The sequence below is a fragment of the Bos grunniens genome, chromosome 5 (genome assembly GCF_055505025.1).
Source record: "Bos grunniens cultivar Pamir isolate PY7600 chromosome 5, Bosgru_T2T1.0, whole genome shotgun sequence".
Lineage (NCBI taxonomy): Eukaryota > Metazoa > Chordata > Mammalia > Artiodactyla > Bovidae > Bos > Bos grunniens.
In genome coordinates this window covers 88,629,101-88,635,221 of record NC_141169.1, presented here as the reverse complement: position 1 = coordinate 88,635,221, position 6,121 = coordinate 88,629,101, and positions in this window count along the sequence as shown.

Here is a 6,121-nt window from a genome sequence, read left to right as displayed (position 1 = left end):
CGTGCTGCGGTTCATGGGGTTGCAGAGTCGGACACGACTGAGCGACTGAACTGAACTGAACTGAGTTTGTGTGCATAACATGATTGCTCTGAAATCCTGATTTCCAACTATTAAAACACAGTTTCAAACACTTCTTATAAGGACTGAATAAACATGAAAATAGAGATATTAAATGTTTAATTTGGGAATTGGTATTTAAACTCTTGGGTGCATTTGGGAGAAAGTTGGAATGGTACTAAAAACAACATAGAGTGATTCAGTGTACCTTAGGGGTCTGAAAAAATTGTTTTAAACTATAATGCAGAACATATTTAGCCTGTCACCATTTTATTATTCAAGAAATAATTAAGTGACTGTTAAATGGCAATCATCAGCAAAGTCCTGGAAAAATGGATTAATAAAAACACAGGATTTAATTAAGCTAAATATGTTTCTCCCTTTTTTTGGGTCTCATCACATGGCTTGTGGGATCTTACAGTTCCCTGATTGGTCCAACAGCAGCGAAACTCTGGCCCCCCAAGGAATTCCCTGTTTCTTCATTTTTAAAATGATGTTCTTGGCTGTGATTTATATAGAATTAAAGATGAAAGGGAAGCCTGGTGCGCTGCAGTCCACGGGGGTCACAAAGAGTCGGACACTACTTGGTGACTGAACAACAGCAACAAAAGATGAAATATTGATCAGTACTTATGAACTTTTAATTAATATCACTTAAATAACAATAATAGGGAATTCCCTGGCTGTCCAGTGGTTAGGGCTCCATGCTTTCACTGTCAGGGGCCCAGGTTCAAGGCCTGGTGGGGCAGCTAAAATCCTGCAAGCCACACTGCATGGCCAAAAAAATCCAAAAGGAAATAAATAAATAAAAATAATAAACGCAGAATTTTAACAAATTCTGTGAGAAATATGATCTCAACATTATTTTTTAATTAATTTGCCTTCTCCCACTGATTTAAACTATTAAAGTTTATTACATCTAAATACCCATTTACACATGGATTTTTCTTTTTGGGATCTGTATATTCCAGTGCCAGCCTCACAACTTATAGCTTTATAATATGATTCAATATTTGGTAAGGTACATTCCCTCTCATTACCCATATATCTTTAACAACATTTTCCCCGCTTACATATTTTAGATTCTTATAATTCAGAATCATTTGAAATATTTCTCTGTTCTACTAAATCCACAATTGTAATTTACAGTATGCAAGACACTCTTGACACCATCGAGGCTATTAAGAGGAAAATGATAGAATTCTTGCTATTAAGGAATTAACCTATTATATGAAATAGTTATAATCCGATTCTAGGAACAGGAGAAAGAAGCAAGCTAGAACAAGCACCAATAGACATGTTTTATAGAGTTAAATATTTATTAGCTTTTAAAACTGAGCACACATGTGATTGTTGCAGAGGTTTTATAGATGGCCAGCTCCCTTAGGCTATCTTAAAGTTGTAAAGTGAAGAACAGGGGCAGCTTCATTTTTATGCAGCATCTGAAAATCCAAACACCTAGAGGGTCTTGTTTTTCTCTCTCTATTTTTTTTTTTTTTTTTTAAGAGAAGGAGCAGGTGTGTGGAGCATGCCTGTCCTTGAATATGAAAGAGGGGTCACAGATGTTTTGAATTTCTAAATTTTCAGTTCAGTCTATGATAGCATTAATGAATCCTGATTCTCTGGTAGGTGTACAAGAGTGATTTCTTCTTAAACACGTGTTGAATCTGGTGGATGATCTAGCGATTAGATATGCCCACATGATCTTGTTTCACAGAATATTTTCTTCTGTGAATTCTTTGCGTTATTACTCTGGTGAAGTGAAGTTGCTCAGTTGTGTCCGACTCTGCAATCCCATGGACTGTAGCCTACCAGGCTCCTCCGTTCATGGGATTTTCCAGGCAAGAGTACTGGAATGGGTTGCCATTTCCTTCTTCAGGAAGATCTTTCCAAGCCTGGGATTGAACCCATTACTCTGGTAACTAAGGTTAACTCCACTGTAATTAAAATATTTATGACTAGAGCCTCTGGATGTATATTCAGTAGTCCTTTTATTCCCTCATATAAAATGTTTATTATGTAGCAAGTTATAAATATTTTACTAGTCTTTTATGTGTTGCATAATCTTTATGACTTAAGTCTACAATACAGGTGGCACAAGGCAGAATTTTTAAAGTGTTCTAGTAGATGCTGGCGTGCTGTGATTCATGGGGTCGCAAAGAGTCAGACACGACTGAGTGACTGAACTGAACTGAACTGAATGGATGCATAAAAGGGATAAAAGTAAAATTAGATTGGGAAAATCTAGCTAAACTCTGTGAAGATGGTTGCTGGAGGTTAAGCTCTGAAGAATGAATCCGATTTCAAGAAGCAGAGATAGAAGACAGATCTTCACAAGTATTGGAAGGCCACAACGTAATGCTAAATACTGGAGGGGGACTAAAGTTTGTTGGAATGTTATATTGCTGTTATACCTTCACTTCTATTTTACAAGCTGAACAATTTTAATGATGCCCTGAAGCTAAGGAATTTTTCCAAAGCCAAAGATAATTTATGGGCTGGCCTATGACCTAGGAAGAGGACAGAGACAGGAAAGTTCAGCGTGATCAGTTCAGTTCAGTTCAGTTGCTCAGCTGTGTCCGACTCTTTGCGACCCCATGGATTGCAGCACACCAGGCCTCCCTATCCATCACCAACTTCTGGAATTTACTCAAACTCATATCCATTGAGTCGGTGATGCCATCCAATCATCTCATCCTCTGTTGTCCCCTTCTCCTCTCTCCTTCAATATTTCCCAGCATCAGGGTCTTTTCCAATGAGTCAGTTCTTCACATCAGGTGGCCAAAGTGTTGGAGTTTCAGCTTCAACATCAGTTCTTCCAATGAATATTCAGGACTGATTTCCTTTAGGATGGACTTGTTAGATCTCCTTGCAGTCCAAGGGACTCTCAAGAGTCTTCTCCAACGCCACAGTTCAAAAGCATCAATTCTTTGACACTCAGCTTTCTTTATAATCCAACTCTCACATCCATACATGACTACTGGAAAAACCATAGATCCATAGCTCAGCATGATCAGAGTACTCTATGAGTTCAGTTCAGTTGCTCAGTCGTGCCTGATTCTTTGCAACCCCATGAACTTCAGCACAGCCAGGCTTCTGTGTCCATCACCAACTCCAGCTAATTCAGCCCCTGGCTAATGCTATTCTTATCTGTGACTGGGTGTTTCAGGAGCTAATGAGGTGAACTCAAGCATTTGTTCATTAAGTACCTTTTATTTTCTAGGCACTATTCTACGTAGTGGAAGGGGCAGTAGACAAGAGAGACTGTGGATTTGCTCTTTTAGGGCTAACACTGTGCTACCAAGGTAGCTACTAAAAAAGTTAATACATTGATTTTGAGATAACTTACATAGTGACAAGTTATATATAAAAAAATCAAACAGGTTATTATGATAAAGGAAGCAATGGAAAGACCTTTTTGGGAACAACTGTTGAGTAAGCTCTGAGTGATAGGGAACCCATGGAAAGAAACCAGTAGGGAGAAATCACAAGAAAGCAAAAACAGACAATTAGAAGCAGACTAGAGATAAAAACAGGGGAAGAGAGGAGACAGAGAAGGCAGCTATTTGCAAACTCTCCAGAGGCACTGTTGCTGTTGGGTCCTTAAAGTTGTCTCCTAATGTATGTATAAGTAGATGGATGTATTCCACCTGCTGTCATGATTCTGCTGTAGGATATTTCTACTTGTCTATTTATCCATCTATCTATCATTTATCCAAGTATATGTTGACTGAGGGACAGCTTGGCTGTTATCAATTATAAGCTATTATGATTAGTACTGCAGTGCACATTCTTTGGGCTTCAAAGGTGGCACTAGTGGTAAAGAGCTGCCAGTGCAGGAGATGTGGGTTTGATCCCTGGGTCGGAAAGCTCCCCTGGAGGAGGGGATGGCAACCCACTCCAGTATTCCTGCCTGGAGAATCTCATGGACAGAGGAACCTGGCAGGCTACAGCCCATAGAGTCACAGAGTCAGACACAACTAAAGCGACTTGGCATACTTGCATGTACATTCTTTACACACTTTCTCATGTACATATGTGAGATTTTTGTATATATCTGGAATTGAAGTTGGTGGATGGCAAAGAATGCTTATATTCATCTTAATAAATACTGCAAAATTGCTCTCCATAGGTTTTTTTTCATTTTTATTTTTTTAATATTTCACCTTCCTACCAGTAATGTACACTTGGCACTGTAAGAATTCAAAATTTTTCCCAGTCTAATGGATGGAAATAAAATGATGTCTCGTTGTTTCAACTTGCATTGCTTATTAGTTATAGAAGTATATTTTGATGTTTATTTCCTGTTTGGATTTTCTCTTCTGAAAATTAATATTCATTCATTTTCTCTTGGGTGACGACTTTCTTATTGATAAGTGGTATTCAGAATATTAGCCCTTTTTTGAGGATATATGTCACAATTATCTTTTATCTTTTTTATGTGTTGTTAATTAATATGTCTTTTTATGACTAGCCAATTAATTTCATAAAGTTTTAAATTTTAATATTTTCAAAATTTTCAATCCTTTTCCTTTATGGTATGCGCTTTATGAAACTTCTTTAGGAAATCTTTCCTTAACTTGCAAAATTGATCCTCTGTTTCCTTCTACAATTTTTCCATGCATTCATTTACATTGTTAAAATAACTACTGCCTTGCCAAAGACATAAATATGAACTAAAGTCCCTAGTTTACATTAGGGTTCAGTCTTTGTGTTGTACAGTTCTACAGGTTTTGAAAAGTTCAAGTCTTGTAGCCACATTACAGTATCATGCATACAGAATAGTTTCACTGCTCTAAAACCTCCTGTGAGCCATCTATTCATCCTTCCTTTCCTCTGGCTGAACACTTGGTCACCATTGATCTTTATACTGTCTCTACTATTGTTTTGCTTTTTCCAGAATGGCATATAATTGGAATCATTTTATAGCCTTTTCAAATCGGCAGACTTGACTTAGCAATATGCATTAAAGTTTCTTTCATTTTTTTTTTTTTTTGGTGGATCTATCCCTCATTTATTATTGCTGAATAATATTCCCTTGGATACATGTCCTGGTGGTTTTTGTTGTTGTTGCTGTTGTTGTTATTTTTACACCTATTCAGTTCAGTTCAGTCGCTCAGTTGTGTCCAGCTCTTTGTGACCCATGGACTGCAGCACGCCAGGCCTCCCTGTCCATTGCTAACTACCAGAGTTTACTCAAACTCATGTCCATTGAGTTGGTGATGCCATCCAACCATTTGATCCTCTGTCGTCCCCTTCTCCTCCTGCCTTCAATTTTTCCCAGCATCAGGGTTTTTCAAATGAGTCAGCTCTTCACATCAGGTGGCCAAAGTATTGGAGTTTCAGCTTCAACATCAGTCCTTCCAATGAGTATTCAGGACTGACCTCCTTTAGGATGGACTGGTTGGATCTCCTTGCAGTCCAAAGGACTCTCGAGAGTCTTCTCCAACACCACAGTTCAAAAGCATCAATTCTTCAGTGCTCAGCTTTCTTTATAGTCCAACTCTCACATCCATACATGACTACTGGAAAAACCATAGCCTTGACCAGATGGACCTTTGTTGGCAAAGTAATGTCTCCGCTTTTTAATATGTTGTATAGGTTGGTCATAACTTTCCTTCCAAGGAGTAAGCATCTTTTAATTTCATAGCTGCAGTCACCATCTGCAGTTATTTTGGAGCCCCCCAAAATAAAGTCTGCCACTGTTTCCATTATTTCCCCATCTATTTGCCATGAAGTGATGGGACTGGATGCCATCTATTCATCTATTAAATCTATTCACCTGTTCACTGATATCTTGGTTGTTTCCAAGTTTTGGGAATTATGAATAAAAATGCTATAAATGAATAAAAATTCTATAAATATTCTTATGCAGGTTTTTTTGTGTGAATGTATGTTTTCAACTCATTTCAGTAAAGATCAAGGAGCATGATTACTGATTTTATGGTAAGACAATGTTTACCTTTGTAAGAACCTCCTCAACTCTCTTCCAAAGTGACTATACCATTATCATTGTCAGTATTAAGAGTTCCTGTTTCTCTATATCTTCAACACCATTTTTTGT